The sequence below is a fragment of the Artemia sp. Qi Xiang Cuo genome, chromosome 9 (genome assembly GCF_049724085.1).
Source record: "Artemia sp. Qi Xiang Cuo chromosome 9, ASM4972408v1, whole genome shotgun sequence".
NCBI lineage: Eukaryota > Metazoa > Arthropoda > Branchiopoda > Anostraca > Artemiidae > Artemia > Artemia sp. Qi Xiang Cuo.
Genome location: NC_142802.1, coordinates 51,122,064 through 51,133,072, shown reverse-complemented (window position 1 = coordinate 51,133,072; position 11,009 = coordinate 51,122,064).

Here is an 11,009-nt window from a genome sequence, read left to right as displayed (position 1 = left end):
TGTTGCAATAAAAACTTTAAGGCTAGCCTATATCAAGAAAAATTATTGAACTTAAGACAAAACAACTAAAACTCTCTTATGACTTCTCATTAACTCTAAGGTCAAATAGGAAAACCTGGCTTTTAAGGAAACTAACTAAAGAATATACTAACTGTAAGAAACAGTTGCTGTCCTCGATTCTTTGTCAATATTATAAGCATAAAAAGCATCCATCTTTATTGTTTTTGAATATTTCGCTTTAAATTCCCCAACAATTTCCTTCAACAAGCATTCAATTTGTTAGAGAAATCTTCTAACAATGTTAGCTAACAGTTTTTAGTTGGACGGCGGAAACAGTGTGGCCAGATCGTGAACAAAAAAGTAAGCCGCAGCCTTTGAAAAACAAGCCAAAAATAAGCCAGACAATTTTTTGCCCAAAATCTAACTTTACTTTTAATGGTGTCCAAGTTTTAACGGTCGTTTTAAAGAAATACTCACCACTTTTCAGGTCCTTTGATCCTCCTGGCATTATCCACCTTTCAATTCGTTCCCTGGTTTGCAGAAGTTCAGTTCCAGTGTAGAGATTATTTTGAGGCTGCAATTAGTAGAATTGCGATAAACCGCTACCCCATGTGGACCTCTACAGACTTTACAGAAAGTCCCGCGCGCTATGTTCAGAAAATGCTTGACCATAGTTACTTTCCTGTCCAATAGTTTGGGTAAAATTATTGACGAGGACACCCACTATTTGAGCACTGTCCATGTGTCCACTGAACTTTCTGTATTCCATAATTTCACTGAGTCAGACCTCTGATGACTATGATGATACTCTATGACCCAATACAAGACAACTTACACTGCCTGACCCAGGGCCGGGGGGGTAGTGAGGACACCTGAATTTTTACTATCTGGCTTGTGATAAATTTTAAACTTCTGGGCAATCTCAAAATTTTTATCGAATACATTTGGGGAAAAGGCTTCTGGGGGGGGGGGGCTAGGTTCCCCCCACTCACTTTTGAATAAAAAAAAAATAACAATAAAATTCAATTTACAAAAAGATTAGCCAAATATGAATTTTTTACAATCATTCCTTCAATAATAGCCATAAATTCCCCCGGCTGTAACTTACAACACCTGCCCCTGGGCCCAGGGAGGCTGTGTTGACACTGGAATTTTTGTTATATGATCTTTGAAATATTTACAAAAAAGATATATAAAAGTTCTTATCGGAGGGGTTTGAGTAAAAAAGGGAATGAAGAGGAGGTGGGGCTAGGTGCCCTCCAATTCCTTTTGACTCTTCTAACTGAACTAGAACTTTCAATTTCCAATTAAATGAACCCTCTTTGTAGTTAATATGAGCATCCCTTACATAAGACTCATATATGCCCTTAGGACAAAACTTGAAATGCCGGCCCTGGGCCCTGGAGGGTTTTGTTGGCACCAGAATTTTTGTTATATGATCTTTAATCATTTTTATTGGATACATTTAAAAATTGTATTGGATACATCAGGAAAAAAGAGGTTTGGGGGGAAGCTGGCTACCCTCCAAAATCTTGTGATGATTAAAAAGTGAACTAGAACTTTCAATTTCCAATCAAATGAGCCCTCTCTGAAGTTTATATGAGTCTGCATTCCATTAGGCCTAACGTCCAAATACTCCCCCCCCCATGGACAAAATTCATATATCTTTATCAATAGCAAATACTGTATATAAACAATTGACAAATTTAATAACTTAAATACCTTTCTCCAGGGGCTGTGTGGGGTCAAGTTACACTTGTAGTTATGTTATTTCGACTGATTAAATCTTTTAAAAATTAATACTTTCCTGGTTGATTTTTATTATAAGCCCACCCAGTATGAGCAGTCTGGAGGAGAGTATGGAGGAGTTGAATTCGAATTTAGCTGGGGATCAATCACCACAGGGTTAAAATAAAATTCCCCCCTCAAAGTAGGAACAAATTGAATCACAAACTGAAATCCATGATTTCAAGCAGCTCTTAAAAAGGGAATTTAATGGACATGTCCAAATATATGATGATCAATCTTAAAATGAAGAGGGATGTGGAAGTGGATGCTTTTTAAAAGAGCTTAACCTATGCATTGTGAAAAAACACAAGGCAGGGACCAGCACACTAACAGCTGAAGTAGCTGCAATCAATTTGTACTTAGAGACCCTAATTAAACTGAAACAGAGCAATTAACATATAGTAATATTTTCTGACTCTAAATCTGCTCTCTATATCCTATGAAACACTAACTTTGAAACACTGGGCATAGGCCTACATCAAACCAAATAAAACCTACGCAGCCTTGGAAGATTAGGCTTTTTTACTAAATTTCAATATATACCTAGTCATCTGTGTAAAGAAGGAAATGAAAAAGCAGACAAGATAGAAAAGCAAGAAGCAAAAAGCCAAATGGAACCAGTGAAATCTCTAACTATAAGGGATGCAACTAGATTATGACTAAAAACATTACTTGAAATAAAGCCACCAAATTTATCCCCCTTTCCAACCAGTATACAATCAGCCTTGTTCAACTGCCTGTGTTTATGTACAGTTAACTTCAGCCACCACCCTCCCTCATACAAAATAAGGCAGACAAATGGAGAAGATGTCAATAGCCCGTTTTGCAGGTAGCCTACTGTAAAAACACCGAAGAAACCCCTCAGCATATACTGTTGAACTGTAAAATACTGGAAAGAAGACTGTCAATGGATTTCAATCTACAACACCATATATAGTGGGTCAAACTACGCTGACTATATGGAATTAGATAAACCCTACTATTATGTTACCTCACATTTTTAGATAATAGCAGATTTATATCTTTCCATATTCATCCACATTTTGAATATTAATAAGCAGTGTTTACAACAGAAACTATGTAGTAAGGGATTATCTCATTCAGTAATAATTGAATTCTCCCAAGAAGTGTATGAACTTATCATGAGAAAAGAAGAACAAATTAAAGATTTGGATCTATTGTCAACCCAGCCCAGACAGAAGAGGGGTCAATGATCTGATTTTCGGGAAACTTGCCTTGATTGTCTACAGTTGATTGATTAAATTTAATATAACAATGAACCTTGTTTATTTCAAAATCTGAAAGTTTTTTTTTTAAATATCAAAACTATAGGATAACTACCATAGTTTCTGTCTGTTAAAGGTAATGTCTCATGTTTAATTATCACTGTTGTGGTCAAGATTTGTAGACTATTGGCCAAGATTGATAATTCTGAAAATTAGTAGTGGTCAAGATTAAAGTCTCAGCTGCCAGGTAAAGGACATACTGCTTTCTAATCAGAGATACAGCTCAGATTAGGCACTGGCTAATCACTAGGAGTCTTACCCTATAGGCCTAGGCTACAGCAACAGGAACAAAGAAATCAGACATCAAAGCAAGGGTAACTCATCTACTTATCCTGCTCCTGTACTTATATATCTCTTTTCTGATATTTTCATTAGTATTATATGGTACTTTATTACATATTAGCTATTAGCCTATATTATATATAACTAATTTCTCTAGTATTTAACTATAGGCTAACACATTGGGAAAAATTAATAAAAGTGACTCTGAAACAAGATTGATTGCTTCAGGTTTGCTTATGTCACAAGCTGATGCTCATCACTGCTAAAAATGGGGGTGCAAACCAGTCATGTACACCAGCTATTTTTCTGTAGCATGTACCCAATTTGCTGGTAGCCAATGCATTGAGGTACACACCTCAATGCATTGGGTACCCCCCATACCAGTTAGGGATTAATTGTTTTAGGTACAACCATCAACATATAATGTACTCCTTCACCACTGTAGCAGTATACCACAGGATCTGTACCTCAGAATTTGATACCTACATCTGACCAAGTGTACTACTCCATATAGAGCGAAGCAGAACCTACTTCATATATAGCGTAGTAGGACCTATGAAATGTTCAATGTAGTAATGATTGTGGGGAGTAGCACTCAAATTCTTAGGTACAGATCCTTTGGGGTACTACTGCAGGGGTGAAGTAGTGCATTATGTTGATGGTAGTACATAAAACAATTAATATCCCCAACTGCCCCATAACGATTTTCAGTTTTGCATGTATTCTGAGAAAACCAATGACCAATTTGCTTCTACCTTTGATCATATTTAAACTGAAGTGATGCAAAGAAAACCTCAAATATATATAAATGTATTTTCTTAGACTAGGCCTAGAAAAAAAGTGAAGACGAGTATTGGGGTACCCAATATATTGGGGGCAGCACCCAATGCATGGAGGTGTGTACCCAGTCGGCTACGCTGTGTACCCAACCTGTTTGTACAGAGATACAAACCACAAAAAATAGCTAGAGTGTACATGAGGACAGCATGACGACTCACATGAACTAAACAGTTAAACAGGATCTATAGATGTTACAGACCTGCATGTATAAGTTTGATTCCTGTTGTTAATCTATACTAACAAGTAACAGCTAATATACTGTACCTTCAGCTGTAGTTCAACCCCATGACTTAATGGCTAATGCTTTTTATGCTGTGACGAAGCCACGTGTCTCTTATGATTTGAAAACTTCACAGCAGCGCCGCGGTTTGGTTCGTATTTTGACCATAGAGTTAAAACGTTATTTTGACCTTTTCTGATCATTAGTTCGTTCGAAAATTGGATGAATTGCCCAAAAATATAAATTCTTCCCTAAAAAGTAAATCAAGCCAAGAAGTAAGCCAGCTCAAAATAAAAATAGCCAAGTTTTAAGCCACAAGCCAGTTCCAAAAATTTTCACGCCAGTCGCCTTTGGCGTAAAATAAGCCAATCTGGCCACACTGGGAAAATGTTAGCTAACAATTTTCTGTTGGACGGCGGAAAAACCCCTATAACAATCAGTGTTTCCACTTCAAATTTTTTTAAATCCCTAGTAGACTGGTGGAAAATCCCTAGAAACCCATATTTTCAGTAACAAAATCCCTAAAAGTTTCCCTATTTTCTGATTTCTTCAAGTCACAAGCCTTGTTATGCTGACTTTTAATAGCATTTGTTCAAGACGACTTATTTTACAACTTAGGACCATTTACTTGATGACCAAAATATGTTCCTTTGACCTTTAAAACAATGCTTCTTAATTATCGACTAGTTAAGTTCGGTTTTGATTGATAGATTCCCATGCCAGATTCCGGATTCGGGACCATATGAAGACATGTTATTTATTTATTTTTATTTGTCATTATTTTTTTTTTCTTTATTACTACTTTTGCAACACCCCCATTGGATGGATTCACATGTATGATATTCAAATGGTTGATTTTTTAAGCATTATTTCTTATTTTACTTGTTTTCATATTGACTTGTGTTTATGTTAATAAAAATTTTTCAAAAAAAGAAAAAGATATCAGTCAACAGATCTGTCAAAATATGATGAAAATATGAACTTTAAGGATAGAAAGTTGCTTGACATGTACTTTGAGTAATACAGAAAAGGTAAAAAATAAAACAATACTTAGGAATTGTTCGTATTTGTGTAGTAAGGTGCAATAAGTTGTATAGGGTGTAGTAAGACGAGTAAGAGAAATAGATTTGAATTCTATTTTCTGTTACAGATGACCAATCAAAGTGCTCAATTGGTTGAGTCAGCAAGTGGACATGGTGGTCAAAAAAAATCTATATTTATTTTATATGGTTATTTTTGGTAATTTGGGCTGTAAGGTCACACTGGTTATTACACCAATTTGAACAATCCATTAGTTGCCTCAGAATCCAGTTATATTTATTAAAAAAAAAAAAAAAAAAATCTATTTTTATTCAGAATCAGATTCAACACCTTTATCCTTTTTTCCGATGGTAGCTAAAGCCTTAACTCTTTTAATGTGCAGCAGTAGCTGCTCACCTCCACAAATGCATGTGGCACTTTCTTGTGCCCATTTCATACCGTATTTCGTTTTCAGAACTCCACGTAACATTTCCATTTCAGGCAAGATCCGTCTCTCTTTCTTTATGATTTTTCCTGTCCTAAAAAACCTTTTGATAAAAACGATGGAGAAAGGAAGAGTGAACACAAATACTACTGTAAATTTTAGATTTGTGTGTAGCTTGTTCCCGACGGTGTTTATCTTTGAAAAAACCGCACGCCAGTTGGTAACTGCTTCCATATTGTCAATATTTTCAACATTGGTGAGACTGCTTCCTCCACTCTTGTTCAATTTTGTTTCCATCCCATGATACTTTCTCATACTTTCAGACAAACGGTTAGAGAGAACCAGGCCGTAGTGACTGAGCTGATACAGGGTCAACCATTTCTGCATATTTGTAAATGTCATCATCGAAACGAAATCGAGTTTGGATCTGCTGTACAGCTTCTATGTAAAAAGATTGTGCAGCTCTGAGGATCTTTTCAACTGCATCATGGGGTACAGCAGGATCTGATTTCAGCTTCAAGAGGAGAGTCTTGCCCATTTGGGCCCAAATACATATTTTCGTGCGGAAGGTAAACACTTGGGTCATTAACATTATTTTGGAATGCATTTTTTGACTTCACATAGTCCTTCTTCATGAAGCTCAAAGACATTTCCTTGATAAGAGATTCAGTCTAGTTTCAGGCGATAAAATAGTGGTTTGTCAGCTTGAAAAGCTACAATGAATTCAGTAAGCAATCCCAATGCAAAGGCAACAAATTCAAACATACACTTCATAGCTGGATTCAGATTTGTGTATACAAGCTCATTCAGCTTTGTTGGATCCTCAACTAGTAGAAGTCTGTAGTAGGCACTAAGAGCATCCCATTGTTCCAAAATTCTGTCCACAGGAGCATTGACTGAAAGCCATCGATTCTGCCCTGCCTGTCGAATCTTATGCATATCAACTTGGTAGAACTTTTGAAAGTCGAGGAAAGCATTTTGCCTCTTGTGACTTTGCGTGAAGTGACTATATATGGAGCGACATATGTCTTCCATGGATTTTGTCAATTTTTTGCATGCATATGAAGCAACAAGATGAGCAATGTGGCAAGAACATTTCACTATGACTACCCATGGGAACACTTATTTTATCATGGATGAAACACTTTGGTTAGCTCCCATCATAGAGATTGTAGTGTAAGAGCAAAACCCTATGAAATTTGCAGGGGGAAGCTTGTAGGTTTCTATTATGCACCTCTTCAGCTTCTCAACTATCGCCTTGGCTGAAGAGTCAGGACACTTGACTACGTTGAGTACATCAACTTCAACTGAGAGGTCATCATTGCAAAATATTACTCCCACTGGTAGAAGCTTTTTAGAAGATACATCAGTGGACTCATCAATAATAATTGAAAAGCAGCAATTGCGTAAGATTTCAATCAAACAATCTTAAAAAAAACCACTTAGTCCTGTTCGTATAACATTCGTAGTTTCTGTTTCTTGAGTTGCACATTCTCCACTACTTGCTTTGAAGGTAAATTTTTTAAAAAAGCTACAAAAGGCTCGACCTTAGAAATAGCCAAGGCATTTTCAACTAGAAAAGTGCAGATTCTGGCCTCAAAAAGCTTTGTCTGGTCAGTGAATCCCCTCTGAAAAAAGTGTCCAAGAGTATTTGAAGTGGACCCTTCTGCTTCAATGTTTGACTTATGCTTCTTTGTGTTGGAGTGCTTTATAAGCTCTGATTTTCTGCTTTTTCCAAGCTTGAGATCAGTATTGCATACTCCACAATATCCAAGATATGAGTTATTTTTTTTAACCATCCCTTCAATTGCGGGTCACTCATCCATGTGTCAACAAACTTTTTGGAGTACTCAATCTGAGTGGTAGTACTTTGTGCAGGTTCACGTTTCTTCCGTTTTTTCTTTGGAGGAGCTGTTTAAGTTGAGAAGGATAAAACACTAGAGTTGGATTCTTCATTAATGCTATTTCTCATACTAATCGTAAAAATATCAGGCATCAGGGACACAATATCGGAAACTAAACAAAATATATATTTCATGCACTATTAACGTTGGTGTGATTAGCTGTGTGACCCTACTACAACTGAATACACTAATACAGCCATATAAATTTTATATTTTGTTTATTTTGACCACCATATCCTAGAAGGGCAACCCCCCTTGCTCCATAGCAAATCATACTCCTTTTACTGTCCTATGAGTAAAAGTCGAGTAGGAATGAAAAAGTCACCATAAATAGAACACATGCTTATGCTTTTGCAGCAGATCATTGGTTTGCTCATTTATGTTCATCAAAAGTGGGAGAAACATATTGAAATGTGTTTCCAACATAATGGTAATAGTGCAGATCATGTTATGAATTATTTCTGATACAAACATAATTGTTTTTTCTATTTATGGTGACTTATGATTATGGGCCACCCTGTTAAATTAAGCTAAGTTTATTTCCAATGACAAATCAACTATGCTATGTCAACATTGCATAGTATCTCAGCCTTTCACTTGGCAGGCAGGCAGGCTAAACAAGCAAGGCTGTCTCACTATAAAAATGGCTATATATAACAAAACAGGCCTTTATCCCTTTGGTGCTGTAGAAACATCTATAAAAAAAGAACCTCTTACGAAACAAAAGAGACTGAAATTTTTGGTAGCTTTTTACATACAGTAGCTGTTCCATTCTGTATTTTCTGAAGTTCATTTTTTTAAGCAAAGTAATATAACCTAGTTTCATATGGCAACTTTACATGTATATAATACATCAGGCCGGGGTCTATCAATGAGCATCTACTGGCTTTCAGTCACCTTAAACTAATCATCCTGTAAATGAAAATATTGCTTATTGACAAGAAAGTCATGATCCTATGGAAAGAACAGAATGCTTGAAACGACTAGTAAAACGTGACAGATCACCTGGTATCAAAAACTTTTTACAATTTTTGGTGTCATTGGTGGGCACTATTGATTGCAGTTCAATAATCAAGAAGCAGAGGTAGGGAGGCTAACCAAGTTTTCAGTAAAGGTGCAGAAAAGGGGCTCCTGATAAAAAACATCTTATTTCTTACTATATATTATTCGGTCTATTAGGCTCTAATGGCACAGAGGGCTGTCCAGTTGAAGCAAGATATAAACAATTAATTTCTTACTGCAAGTCCTTGTTAAATTGAGCAGTACCTCTGCACCTTTGACTGCAGGGGTCTCTAGTCTGCACCTTTGCCATTTGCCAGGTTTTATCCAAATCATTAGTTGTGTTAGAAGAATTTTAGAAGTCTCCAGAAAAGATGTCTGCATTAAAATAAAATTTACAGATTGGCAGTACAGATTTTCAGAATCTGCCAAATGGAGACTGGCTTTTACCAAAATTCAAATTTAAAGATATTCAATACATTATTATAAAAATGTCAGCAAGTTCATGTTGTCAAGGTTGTAAAATCAGGCTACTTGAGGCTGCTATTAAATTTTTTCACAAGGCTGATGACGGTAGCCTAGTGATTTTTGCAGGGGCATTTTTTTTTATTTCTTTGTTAATTACTAAGTTAGAATGATTCAATTAATTATGATAATTGTGAAAAATAATTACGCTAATTATATATATATATATATATATATATATATATATATAATATATATATATATATATATATATATATATATTATTATAAAACAGTGAATATACCACTCAATGCCTTTTTTTAAGAATTTCTATGGGCAAGCATTTAAACATAACGCCATAACGCGCTTCCGATTCGACTGCGCAAAAGATCCTTAACTCCCTTTATAGCGCGTCCTGAATTTCTGGAAAAATGGGACGGAAAACTACTTCCGTCCCGTTTTTCCTTTTTTTGGGTCGGAAGAGGATTTTCTAGGGCCAAAACACTAGAAATTCCCTAAAAAATCCAGAAGACTTGTGAAAATCCCCAAATCCCTAAATGAAAAAGTTCACCCCTAAAAGACCTCAAAAATCCCCATTCTAGGGGGGAAATCCCTAGAATGGAAGCACTGATAACAATATATCATACCAGATTTTTATATCACAATTGATACAAAAACATCATATTGTTAATGATATTCTGAGTTTTCTTAATATTTTTGCCTTTTTTTTAAACTTTGTTCAGTTAGTTCAACATTCTCTTCTTCATTCTCTGAAAGGCTCATTTGAATGCCCTTTGTCTTTTTGTAAAATAATATTAATCTTAATAGAAAGTGAATAACATATGCTATATGTAAGCAATAAACAATTTGCCTAACTTAAAGCCCTTGCCCTTAGGACTGTGGGGGGTAGGCATATCCAAAGGCATCATGAGCACCCATAGGCTTAATTTTAGAGGAGGGGCAGCTGCTCTAATTTGCACTTCCAATTTTCTGTAATAGAAATCTGAAAAAAATAGTATAGGGGCACAATATATATATATTTTTTTAAGACAAGGGCACTTCTTATATAAAGAAATCATAATATATAATATAATTTATAATATATAAAGAAATGTATTTGATTATGACGTAATTTACAAATTAACTTACGTAACTAACTTATATATTCGTATATTTTTCTTCTGGCAAAAAATACAAAGTTACAGATTTTTGCAGATATGAGCTTGAAACCTATGTAATAGGGTTTTCTGATACGCTGAATCTGACGGTGTGATTTTCATTAAAATATTTTCAATGTAGGGGATGTTTCCCCCCTCTTTAAAAAATCGGGTAAATTTTCTCAGGCTCGTAGCCTTTGATGAGTAATACTAAACTTAATAAAATTTATATATTTAGAATCAGCATTATAAACCCATTCTTTTAATACATTTATTGACATCAAAATTCCGTTTTTAAAAGTTTCGATTACTATTGAGCCGTATCGCTTGTTTTTTTTATTGTTTTTTTTTTACGTATATGTTATTGCGTATATGAAGGGGTTCTCCCCTTAAAAATAAAAAAAAAATTTAATTCACAAGCCCCTGAATCACAAAGGCCGTTTAATTAGAATAGATAGCTCTTTTGAAAGCACTAAAAAAAACTAGCCTAAAGAGTGAGGTATTGACTTGGGGGAGAACCCCCTCCTATACTTTATAATTTCTGTTCGTTTTAAGTTCTAATGTTGCTCCTTACTTTCAGTTGAAAAAACGTTTTTTTTTTAA